Source organism: Lithobates pipiens, unplaced genomic scaffold (assembly GCF_037356315.1).
Source record: "Lithobates pipiens isolate NorthernLeopardFrog02 unplaced genomic scaffold, aLitPip1_a1.2 Scaffold_30, whole genome shotgun sequence".
Taxonomy (NCBI): domain Eukaryota; kingdom Metazoa; phylum Chordata; class Amphibia; order Anura; family Ranidae; genus Lithobates; species Lithobates pipiens.
In genome coordinates, this window is record NW_027507791.1 from 152,962,155 (window position 1) to 152,975,834 (window position 13,680).

A 13,680-nucleotide genomic window follows, 5' to 3' on the forward strand; every position below is an offset into this window, starting at 1 on the left:
CCCCTATCCCCCTTGTTGTTTATACTATGCCTAGAACCCTTGGCTGCAGCTATACGGGAGGATTCAGACATAAGTGGAATTTCCCTCAGACTGAAAGAATACAAGCTGTCTCTTTTTGCAGACGACATACTCCTCACCCTGACGAAGCCTCTAACCTCTCTTCCCAAACTTCACGCTCTTTTAGATTCATTTGGTAGACTCTCGGGTTATAGGGTTAATACGACTAAAACCGAAGCGCTCCCTATTCATATCCCCCCCACACTTCAAGCTTCCTTGGAATCCACATACCCCTATCGTTGGTGCCCCATTTCCCTCAAATACCTCGGCATTAACCTGACCGCCAAGTACAGCTCCCTTTATGAAGCTAACTATATATCTTTAATAGCGGAAACGCACGGGCTGCTCAGAAGTTGGTCGTCGTGTCCCCTATCTCTTCTGGGCAGGATTAACGTATTGAAAATGGCCCTAAGTTTTTATATCTTTTTGAAACATTACCAGTTGCTATCTCTATGCCTCAGCTTAGGAATATTCAGAGAGCCTTTGCTAAATTTATATGGGGGAACAAATTGCATAGGATAGCCCAAACAGTGGTTTTTGCCCCACGGTCCCATGGAGGACTGGGAGCCCCCGATATAGTGAAGTACTACTATGCAGCACACCTTCAGGCGGCTGTCTCCTGGTCGTCGTATTTTGCTACCAGTAGATGGTCAGAGCTAGAAATGGATGTGGTCACTCCTGTCCATCCCTGCTCCATGCTGTGGTCTGATCTGACCTCCTCTATGGCTCAGATTAGGCGCATATGCCTTGGACCGATGCTTTTTACTCTCTCCGTATGGAAACAATGTCACAAGCGGTTCTCTCTCTCTTCTCCATGCTCACCCCTGCTGAATGTCATTTTTAATCCAGATATGCCTGACAGCCTCTCGGTGAAGAATATGTTTCCTTGGTATAGGTCTGGCGTTTTCCAACTTCGCCACCTGGTACATCCGGTATCTCATAAACTCCTATCCTTTCCTGAGCTTCGGGATAAATATGACATTCCAGAGCGACTCTTTTTTTCATACATTCAATTTAAACATTATTTTCACTCCAGATCTCCTGCCCTGACTTTGGCTAATCCTAACACCTTTGAAACTTTGTGCTCCCAAGGTCCTTGCCAGAAAGGACTTATATCCTCTATATATAGTATCCTCCACAATTCAACCTCACCCACCACGGAAACACATCTCTACATGAGGAGATGGGCTACAATTTTACCGTCCCCCTTAACCATTTCTCAATGGCAGGACATTTGGACTTCTACTTCCAAAGTCTCCAGATGTGTGGAGCAGAGAGAGACGGCCTATAAGATACTAATGTTTTGGTATAAGACCCCTGAAATGTTGCATAAATATGATCATTCCATATCTAAACTGTGTTGTAGATGCCTCAGAGATGAGGGCACCCATTACCATATTTTTTGGAGCTGCCCTTTGATTATACCTTTTTGGTCTATGGTCCAAACTCTACTACAATCTGTTTTAGAGGTAGATATCCCGTTAGACCCTAAACACTATTTGTTAGGCCTACCTATCGCGGAGTTCTCCAAGCCCGCCAAGACGCTGACAGCCTATATTCTCCTAGCTGCCAAGAGAGTGATCCCGGCTCTTTGGCTGTCCCCCTCCCCTCCGTCCCAGCCGCAGCTAATTTCTGCCATTGCGTACATACGCAGGATGGAACGTATGACTGCACTGGTACAAGACTCTCTACCTAAGTTTTCTAAAATATGGGACAGGTGGGACAATTCCACGTTCAACCCTGAGACGACACCTTAATTTATGGCCTTTTATTCTCGGAAATGTTTTTCTCGGGTTTGAACTGGGGATTCATACTCCACGTCCCCCCCGCAAATATCAATACATCTTTTGGTCTATTTACATATCCTACTTGGCAGATTCGTGGTGTGTCCTTTTCCCCTTACCCTTTTGACATGCTGTATTAAACTGTTAACGTTTTATACCCCGCCTGCGGCGGTTTTCTTTGTTACTGTTACATTGTCAATTTTGATTATTTGTATCGAAATGTACAAATCTGTCTGTTGTACAAAACCTTTTTCTCAATAAATATATATTTAAAATAGATAGACCAGCACAAAGTGGCACATAATTATGAAGTGGAAGGAAAATGATAAATGGTTTTCAAAATGTTTTATAAATAAATATGTGTAAAGTGTAGCATGCATTTGTATTCAGCCACCCCTGAGGCTTTGTAGAACCATCTTTCGCTGCAGTTACAGCTGCAAGTCTTTTTTGGGTATGTCTCTACCAGCTTTGCACATCTAGAGAGTGAAATTATTGCACATTATTCTATGCAAAATAGCTCAAGCTCTGTCAGATTGGATGGAGAGCATCCGTGAACAGCAATTTTCAAGTCTTGCCACAGATTCTCAATTGTATTTAGGTCTGGACTTTGACTGGGCCATTCTAACACATGAATATGATTTGATCCAAACCATTCCATTGTAGCTCTGGCTTTATATTTAGAGTCTTTGTCCTACTGGAAGGTGAACCTCAGCCCCAGTCTCAAGTCTTTTTGCAGACTCTAACAGGTTTTATTCTAAGATTGCCCTGTATTTGACCCCATCCATCTTCCCTGGATCAACTCTGACCAGCTTCCCTGTGCATGCTGAAGAGAAGCATCCCCACAAAATGATACTGTCCCCACCATGTTTTGCGGTGGGGATTGTGTGTTCAGGGTGATGTGTAGGGTTAGTTTTCCGCAACCCATAGTGTTTTGCTTTTAGGCCAAAAAGTTAAATTATAGTCTCATCTGACCGGAACACCTTCTTCCATATATTTGCTGTGTCTTCCACATGGCTTCTCGCAAACTACAAATGGGACTTTTTATAGCTTTTTTTCAACAATGGCTTTTTTCTTGCCACTCTTCCATAAAAAAACAGATTCGTGGAATGCACAGCTAATAGTTGTCCTGTGGACAGATTTTCCCATCTGAGCTGTGGATCTCTGCTGCTCCTCCAGAGTTACCATGGGCCTCTTGGCTGCTTCTCTGATTAATGTTCTTCTTCCCCGACCTGTCAGTTTAGGTGAACAGCCATGTCTCGGTAAGCTTGCAGTTGTGCCATACTCTTTCCATTTTTGAATGAGTTCTCCATGAGATGTTCAAAGCTTGTGATTTTTTTAATAATCTAACCCTGCTTTTAACTTCTCCACAACTTTATCCCTGACCTGTTTGGTGTGTTCCTTGGCCTTCATAATGCTGAGGGCTTCACAGAACAGCTGTATTTATACTGATATTAAATTACACACAGGTGGACACTATTTACTAATTAGGTGACTATTGAAGGCAATTGGCTCCACTTGATTTTAGTTAGAGGTATCAGAGTAAAGGGGACTGAATACAAATGCATGCCACACTTTTCAAATCTTTATTTGTAAAAAAAATCAAAACCATTTATAATTTTCCTTCCACTTCACAATTATGTGCCATGTTGTGTTGGTCTGTCACATAAAATCCCAATAAAATACATTTACATTTTTGATTGTAGCATGATAAAATGTCAAGGGGTATATATACTTTTTTAAGGCACTGTATGTGAATCCAGCATTTTAAACCTCATATGTTGTTGGCATTGCACTTCTGTACTGCTTTAGCCATTTTATTTCATTTTTTGCACCCTTTCGACAATCTTATTATACCTGGTTATCCTTTCAGATAAATTAATTTCTGTTGTAAAAGTGAAAACACTTGCTCACATGGGTGAGCCGGTAGCATGGCTCAATTATGGTGAGCAGAAGAAAGAAAGCAATGCAAGGAGTTATTAACAGTGAAGCTGTTGGAGAGAGGAAGCAGTGGGGATTATTAAAAAAAGGAACAAAAAGCAGTACTGCGCTATGGACTGGATATTAAAAGAGTAATAATCTGCTGCCTCCACAGAAACCAGCTGCAAAAGCAGATGTCCATACATAGTGTAACGTGTTATAAGTGGGTGTGGCACTGCTAATGAGGTAGAGTAAATTTGTTGCAATTAAGTGGCAAACAAAAAACATTAAATATTAACATATACCATGAAATAAATAAAACCCATAGTGCATATACAAATGAATAAAGTAAATAAAGTGCACCAGAATCTGTGCAAATAGCAATTCCTATAAAATTCCTCAATGTGCAAATATAAATATAAAATTATAAGCGTATAAATAAAAAGTCCACTGAATAAAAACCGTGATCAGAAAATAATTTTTTGCGATGTGGCACTGCATTACTTTAACTAACAATTGCGCTGTCATGTGACGATGTACCCAAACAAAATTGACGTCCTTTTTTACCCACAAATAGAGCTTTCTTTTGGTGGTATTTGATCACCACTGAATTTTGCGCTATGAACAAAAGAAGACCAGCAATTTAAAAAAAAATTTCTTCTTAAACCACTTAAGCCCCGGACCATTTTCCAGCTAAAGGACCAAGCCCCTTTTTGCGATTCGGCACTGCATCGCTTTAACTGACAATTGTGCGGTCGTGCGATGTGGCTCTGAAACAAAATTGACGTCATTTTTTCCCCACAAATAGAGCTTTCTGTTGGTGGTATTTGATCACCCCTGCGTTTTTTATTTTTTGCGCTATAAACAAAAAAAAAAGAGCGACAATTTTGAAAAAAGCACATTATTTTTTACATTTTGTTATAATAAATATCCCCAAAATATATTAAAAAAAAATGTCCTCAGTTTAGGCTGATACGTTTTCCTCTACATATTTTTGGTGAATCGCAATAAGCTTTTATTGATTGGTTTGCGCAAAAGGTGTAGCGTCTACAAAATAGGGGATAGTTTTATGGCATTTTTATTTTATTTTTTTACTAGTAATGGTGGCGATCAGCGATTTTTATTGTGACTGCGACATGGCGGACACGTCAGACAATTTTGACACATTTTTTTGGACCATTGGCATTAATACAGCAATCAGTGCAATTAAAAATGCACAGATTACTGTAAAAATGTCCCTGGCGTGTAGGGGTTTAAGTGTGTGTGTGTTTTTTTAACTGTAGGGGGTGTGGCTTGGCATCCGACGTCACTGATCGTCTTTCCCTATAACAGGGAACAGACGATCAGTGACAGCCTCAGTAGGAAGCACGAGGAGGGGTTTGTTTACACTTACCTTTCCTCGTTCTTCAGCTCTGTGACCCGAACCCGGGACACTGGCGGCGATCGGGTCCACGGGTGCCACGGTCACGGAGCTCAAGACCGGGTCGCGAGTGCGCCGGCGCGCTCGCGACCCACGGCTGGACACTTAAAGGGCAAAGTACCTTTTACATGCTTGTGCCCAGCCGTGCCATTCTGCCGACGTACATCGGCGTGAGGTGGTCCTTAAGCGATTAATGCATATCCCAAAAAAAATAAAAAATAAAAACATATTCATCAGTTTAGGCCCATACATATTCTTCTATATTTCTTAATAAAGTTATTGCATCTACAAAATATGGGATATATTTAGGGACTTTTATTTTTTTTTATTGTTTTTACTGGTGATGGCATTGATCTGTGATTTTTAACGGGACTGCGACATTGCTGTGGACAGATCTGACCCCAAATTACACTTTTTTGGGGACCAATGACATTACATTGATCAGTGCTATAAAAATGCACTGATCAATATAAAAATGACACTGACAGGGAAGGGGTTGAGTGTGTTCCCTGGGTGTGTTCTAACTGTAGGGTGGATGGGCTGCCAGGAACATGACAGAGATCACTATTCCCGGTCACTGGGAACAGTAGATCTGTCATGTCACAAGGCCAAACAGGGAATCACCTTGTTTACATAGACAGTTTTCCATGCCTCTCCTCACTGCGATTGCGGGTCGTCGGCGGATATCGAGTCCCCGTGGCGTGAGGCAGATGGACCGACGTATGGGTACGTTGATTCACGCAGGAGAGCCGACCTAGAGAAGTAGATGTACGGGAGCAGGTCGGAAAGTAATTAAAAAAAATGATTTTTCCCCTTTACAACCATTGGGTGGAAGTGACGTTTGATGTTGCTTCCATCATCTAATGTTATGGAGCCGAGTGGGGGCCATCTTTTCCTCAATCAGCTCCATGCTATTGAGGGGACAGCATCAGATCGTCCTCACCACTCCCAATTGCTCCAATAAGCAGCGGTGAGGACCGGAGTGAGGCAGGCACCTCTCCCGCCGCCGATAAGTGATCTTGTGGTGAATCCGCTGCAGAGACCACTTTTATCCTGCCCACCGTTGCAGAAAACACTGGGGTTATGGCAGCTATCTGCTTCTATGTCAAAGTACTGACGTACAGCAATGGCGGTAAGTGGTTAATAAATAAAGGTAAATACTGCACTTACATCAGGTTAAAGATGACAAGCAATGAAAAACAGGATAAAACAAGAAGTCCAGCGCTTGCTACATTCCACAGATCTAAACCAGATGTGACTTAATGATGCTCTAGCTCCACCTTACTCGTTTGGCCATCAAGACGTCATCTGAAGTGGCGTCATCTTATTACATCATCCGTTTTTTATAGAGTGCAATAACCTATCAACCTGGAGACATGTGACCAACGGCCATCTTAGTACTCAACTAATTCCAATGGTGGCCATCTTGGTACTCCAATACACAAATTGCCTTTTAACCACTTTCAGACTGGACCATTTTGCTGGCTTAAGATCAGACCACTTTTTGCGATTCGGATTTTTTGTGCTATAAACAAAAATAGAGCGACGATTTTGAAAAAAATGCATTATTTTTTACTTTTTGTTATAATAAATATCCCCCAAAAATAAAAAACATTTTTTTCCCTCAGTTTAGGCCGATACGTATTCTACATATTTTTGGTAAAAAAAAACGCAATAAGTGATTATTGATTGGTTTGCGCAAAAGTTATAGCATTTACAAAATAGGGGATAGTTTTATGGCATTTTTATTATTTTTTTTTTTTTTTTACTAGTAATGGCGGCGATCAGCGATTTTTATTGTGACTGCGACATTATGGCGGAAACATCGGACATTTTTGACACATTTTTGGGACCATTTTCATTTATACAGCAAATGCACTGATTCCTGTTTAAATGACGGAGGCAGTGTAGGGGTTAAGTGTTCCTAGGGGAGTGTTACTAACTGGGGGGGCTGGGCTTTCCATTAGTGAACACTGATCTCTGCTCTAATCACATGGAGCAGAGATCAGCGTCACTTGTTGCTAGGCAGAACGGAGAGATGCTGTTTACAATGGCATCTCCCCGTTCAGCCTCCCTGTGAGACGATCGCGGGTATCCCTGCGGCGATCGAATCCGCGGGACCTGCGACCGCACTCACGAGGGTCCCGACCGGCACAGCATCGCAGGGCGGCATATAGAAATGGACGTACCTGTACGCCAATATGCCTGCCAGTGCCATTCTGCCGACGTACATCGTCGTGCGCCGGTCAGGAACTGGTTAAATAATAAACGTCTCGGGGATCTTGGGTCAGTGCAAACTGTTTGCATATATACTAACCACTTATATAACATTTGAAATTGAAATACTACTCAAACTAGGTAAAAAGAAGAGGTAATTGGGGACCTCTATTGTACAACACAAATTAGCATATTATAAACCCTATTAAAGCATAAAATAAAATAAAGTATAAAATGTAAAAAGGGGTAAAGATAGAGGTCACTAATTGTTTCTGTATTCTGGACAGATGCAATTGAGTACCTACAGTACTAAGGATTTGATATGATACAGTTAAGGACTATGTCAATATTTAGACCTTCTGGTTAGAGAGAATTCCGTTACAAAATCCATTTTGGGAGACTTATCTTTTTATTGTCTCCACACCAATGTCCTTTTATTATAGCCATGACAAAAAAAAGTCACATGGGAGGCATCTATGTTAGGAACTTCTCTGAAATGTCTTGATAGACTGGGCTTGATGAAACCTTTTCTGATATTGTTCATGTGTTCCCTAATGCTCACATATAGAGGTCTTGTGGTCCTCCCCACATATTGATACCGACGCAGGCATTCAATTACATAAGTACTTGTGCATGTTATCAGTTCTTTTATCTTCTATTCCCTAAATGATTCAATTTTCCTATTTTTTTTTTTTTTTTTTTTACTATTCCTACACGGTAGGCATTTCTGCCATCTATAGAAACCTCTTGTGTTTGGGAACAAACTGATAGTTCTTGGTGGATGAAGGGCATTGTGGACCAATTTATTCCTCAGGGTAGGTGCCCTCCTGTAGACAAAATTAGGTCTCTGTGGAAGTAATTTCTTTAATGTCCTATCAGATTTCAAAATGGGCCAGTATTTTCTCACTATGCCCTCTACTTTCTTATATTGTCTATTGAAACCAGTCAGCAATGCAAATTCCATATTTTTGGATTATTTTCCTTGTTTATCCATTAGGAGTGATTACCTATTCATAGTATTAATTTTCTCCTTTAATCCTTCCAGTTCCCTTCTTTTGTAGCCTTTAGCTATAAACCTCCTAATCAAGACTTCTAATTGTTCTATAAAATCTTTATCCTTGCTACAATTCCTCTGAATCCTCATGAGTTGTGCTTTCGGGACATTCCCTAAGCACTTAGAATGGTGGCAACGTCTGGTGGGGATATACCCTTGTGTTCAGTCTGATTAAAAAAGGTCCCTGTACCCTATCTGCTACGTTACTTAAATATTTGTAAATCTACATAGTCAATGCTATCTTGTCTCAAGCTTCCTGAACAGGAGATTCCATAATGATTGGAGTTGATCTCCTCGAAAAATCTTTCCAAGGATGTATCGGTGCCTCTCCATATCGTGACATATCATCAATGTAGCATCTGTAAAAAAATGAGGTCTGATCTCTCTCTACTGTAAATTTGTTCCGCCTCCCGTTTATTCATAAATTATGCTCGGTGGGTACTTGGCTCCCATCGCCACTCCTTTTGTTTGAACATAGTGGTCACTTTTATACCAGAAATAATTACTATCCATTGCCATTTCCAAGCTGCCTATTAAAAATTCTACCTGTTCTTATTTCAAATCTGTGAACTTATGTAATGCCCATTCTGCACCTTTCAAGCCATTCTTCTGCACTATATTTGTATATAGTGAGTTCACATTGATGGCAACTAGGAAATCTTCATCTCTTGTCTGTAAGTCCTTTATTTTTGAAATAAGTTGTTTACTGTCTCTTAGATATGATTTACCTCTAGATACCAGCAGTTGTAAGTATTCATCCAAATATTTACCCAATCTTGAGAAAAGGGAATTGATAGCACGCATGATCAGTCTCCACTGAGGTTTATGTTGGTCCTTATGGACCTTTGGTAGATAATATATGACTGGTGTTCTTGCTGCCTCGGGTATCAAATTTTGTACACCCTTCTTATTCAAAATGCCCTTATATTTCCCCTTGTTAACATATGCCTTTCATTTTTTCTCATATTTCTTCCTTGGGTTGTGATTCAATTTTTTATCCTCTTTGCTTCATAAGTTCATCATTTTATTCTCATACTCAGTTTTGTTAAGGATCACCAGTCCTCCACCCTTATCCACTGGTTGTATGATCACTTATTTTTTCTAAATCTCGAATGGTATTCCAAACATCATTCTCTTTTGACGTGTGAATTTTTACTTTTTTATGTCTTCTTCTACCATTTTCTTGAACACTTCTAGGCTATCATATTTTCTGGGGGTTTTTTTTGGATTGAAAATAGAGCTGTTCCTTCACCTAGTATGCTCATATGTTTCTTGAATTGGGATGGCCGCATTCATTTTCTTCAGTGCAAAAAATGTCTTTATATACAACTTTCTGACAATATTTTGTAGCTCAATATGGGCTTCAAATTATGCTAGTTTTTTTGTCTGGGGCATACTTGAGTCACAGATCCAAAATGGTAATTCCTTCCTGACTAAAAGTTACACTGCTCAGGTTAAAAATACCTGTTCCTACTATTCTCTTCTTTTTCTTTGCCCCCTTCATTTTGCTCCTGATCCATTTCTTTCTTCCCATCCATGCTGTCTGGGTGGTATTTCTGATCCATTGCTCCAGTTGCCTCCCCGTTGCTCCCATGTAACTTCTCTTTGTGTTTGGTGATGGGGGTCTCTGTGGTGGCCAGGTGTTCTGCCATCCTTGTTTCCTTGGGGGCCTCACCCTCAGTAGGCTCTGGGTGGTCCATATCCACCGTGATTCCCGGGTGGTCTTCCTCTGTATCCCCTGGATAAAAAAAAAACCCTATATTGATGTTCTCTATGGTTTGCTTGATACATATATCATAATGTTGAGAACCTGTTATAGGTGTCAATAAGTGTCAATAGGTCCACTAGGAGTTCTCATGGTCCTCTGTGTATAACCCTGATGTCCTCTCCCAGGACTATGGTATCTGTTACCTTGATGCGTGTGGTTTGGTTGTGTTGGGGTCCCATCAGTTGGTTCCCTCTGAGCTGGTATGGATGTCCTCTGGGTGGAAGGTTTCACCACAGTCCATTCCTCCTCAGCTTCATCCCTATCCATAGAAGTTTCTCTAGAGATATTAGTTGTTGTAATATCAGGAGTATCTTCTGTTCCATAATCATCATCCGCCTGCTAACTGTATACTTGCTGGTTCTTATAGTCCAGGACATCTCTCCGAAATATCTTTTGTTTTTTAAGTTGGATCTCTTTATCATACTTTTGTATCCCTTCTTGAAGAGTCTTCTCCCTTTTTTTTTTTATATTCCCTCGTGTCGCCATAAGGTATTCATTTATCCTTTATCTGTTGGATCAAATTTTCTGCTTTTAAGTTTAAATGTTCTCCTTTTTACAGTCATGTCTAAGGGATCTGTCTATTTTTGGTTGAAAAATCTTTACCAATCCCCCATTCGATTTTTTTTTCTGAGAGACTATCATTGGGGGATATGTCCCAACTGAGTCTCCTCTGTGTTATATTTTCTGAAATTTACTTTTCAAGTGTAGCAATATCCCACCAGACTCTTAGTTGTTTTTCCATATTATGCTTGAGTTGTTTGAACAGACCTTCCATGTCCTGATCATTAACCACACGTTCTTGATTAAAAATTTCAACTAAATCAACTGCTCTATTAGTCATATATTTAAATATGTCAATTTTATAGGAATTGCCATTTGCACTATATTTGTTTACTGGCACAGATTCTGGCTCTTTTGCACTTTATTTACACCAGGAGCTATTTGTTTGTATATGCACAGTGGGTTTTTATTTATTTCATGGAAAATTGTAATATTTAATGTTTTTTGTTTGCCACGTAATTGCAACACATATACTCAGTAATGGCAGTGCAGTAAAGGAAAGGAGGCAGTGGGAGTCCATATTTGGGGAGTAAGATGAGACCGGAGATAAAGAAAAGCAGAAAGAGGCAGTGCTGATGATGAAAAATGCAGCAGTGATAGTTTATAGGGGGATAGAGGGATAGGTGGGGAGACAGAGATGGTTAATATATTGCATTAGGATTGTAGTTTGCAGAATATATGAAAAGTGGATCCTGTGAGAAACACGTTATCATACACCATGTTACTTTATTAAGTGTGCTGGGAGGTCAGTGCAGCAACATGAAGTCTAGAACAACATACTAAAAGAGGCACTGAAAATTTTTCGACTTGCAACTGCAAGTATACAAAGTAAAGTGTAATGCCGCGTACACACGACCGGACTTTCCGGCAGACTATCCAATCGCGTGTGGGCTAATCCAATATTTTTTTGTAGAGAAAAATCAGACGGACCTAGAAATAGAACGTTTCAAATCTGTCCGACGGACTCAATCCTTATCGTTCGTCTGTATGCTGGTCCGATGGACCAAATGTGACACTATTGGCTACTGGCTATTGAACTTCCTTTTTTAGTCCCATCTTACGTCATCACGTTCAAAACTAACAGACTTTTGAACGGACATAGTTCATTTGTGTGTGGCCAAGTCCGTTCCTTCGGAAAGTCTGTCGGGAAGACAATCGGACCTAGTCTGACGGAAAGTCCGGTCGTGTATACATGGCATAAAAGGTATTTGCTACCTCTCAAATAGATCATCATATTGAAAAAGACTCAAGATATACTCTAAATGGCCTCCCCTCTAGTATATCATCACAGCGCTCAAAAACCCCCTTCCCTTACTAGCTGCCACTTAAAAATTTTAAATATATCTCTCAGGAGGTGACGAAATGAACAAAATACTACAAAAATCACCTTGTGGCGCTATAAACGCAACACTGCTAGATATCAGTGTACAAAAAAGTCCAACTGGACTCCGTGAATGATATAAACTCAAGTGCATAAATAAAAAATACACATTAAAGTAAATAGCGATACAATCACAATCAAAAATCACATGTGAATGATAATAATCAAAAAAATCGCATGAACTTCAAATGAGTGAAAATATATATGAAATGAAAAAAATAAGTGAAAAATTAATATAGCAAATAAATACAGCAAAATATTAACTGCTATAAAGGTGCTCTAATAACAAAGTGCAGTCCCAAAAAGTGTGGTTTCACAAATCCAATAATTACTCAGACACACTCAATGTCTGATTGTGAAATGATGATCACAGTGATTCAAAAAGTTCTTCTCCAGTGACAGTTCTAAAACGGAGTGTCCATAAACGCAAAACCTCCACCGCACCCTCAGTGCTCGTGCCCCCCTCGTCTAGAACACTCACCAACAGTATTGCCCAGCACTCTCGTGTCGGGCAAGAAACGCTTATAATGAATACAGATGGTAGCAGTTCCTCCAGCCAAAATCTTGTGCCAGACTCCGCAGCAGAGGTTAGTGGGTCAATATCTCAGAGTTACCTCAAGGAGACAAAAGAGACTTCCCATAGTGCAAAATTGCAAAACTGATTTTAATCTCACTAGAAAAATCGCTAAAAATCACACTCACATGAATCAAATTAAAAGCAGGCACTTCAAGTAGACATTCCACTGATCAATCAGGAGATCCTATACTCTTAGGCATTGGTGAGCACATCAGAAGCAAGTCCAGTTGATATCAAAAAGCACCGACTCTATAACAAGGCAGCTGTGCGGTACCTGACAGCAGACAACCCAGTTTGAAAGCAGCGCCAAAACGTGATAACCAGTCCTTCAATATGTGTGTACTCCTTCCTCCGCCTTCTCTCTACCTTCTACTGTGTATGCTGGTCGCCGTATAGCCACGCCCCCGACATGTTTCATCCAATGGACTTCCTCATGGGTTTGGCTATCCAGCTATCTCAACCTCCCTTTTATTTAAAATCCCAGGCGACCAGTCCGCCCCCAGCACAGATTATTCCTCCCCCCTGTGTTCCCCAATTGGTGATTGAGCTCATCCGGTGGGTAGTTACTGGTCAGTTACTCCCAGCTCCTCCCCCTCTCCGTGTACAGGGTCACTCATTGGCCCCCTACATATTGCTCTCAGCCAGATCACAAACATTAAATAAATAAACAATCGGCCGATCGATACTCAAGGCCCAAGAAGCTGCTCCCCGTCCACATCAAGAGAGGCTTACCAACCCGGTTTTCTACTTTTTTATCTCTTCAATTCTCTCATCCCCGCCGTAATGAAAACTTTTATTTCCTTTCCGCGCATGCGCGGACTTCCGGGGAAGCCCGTTCAATTAGCAAGCTGATTGGCTGTGTCTGGGCACCAACGTCCTCACGCTTGCGCTAACGTGCTCCCCCCAGACAGCCCACTCCACCCACGACATCTTACTACACCCGG

General features: G+C 40.8%; 1 protein-coding gene across 26 annotated transcripts in view; it reads left to right on the plus strand.

The window, feature by feature from the left end:
- The window catches only part of GPHN (gephyrin), a 935,903-nt gene that overhangs the window by 605,144 nt on the left and 317,079 nt on the right, over positions 1 to 13,680 (plus strand). The gene's annotated exons all lie outside the window — the stretch shown is intronic.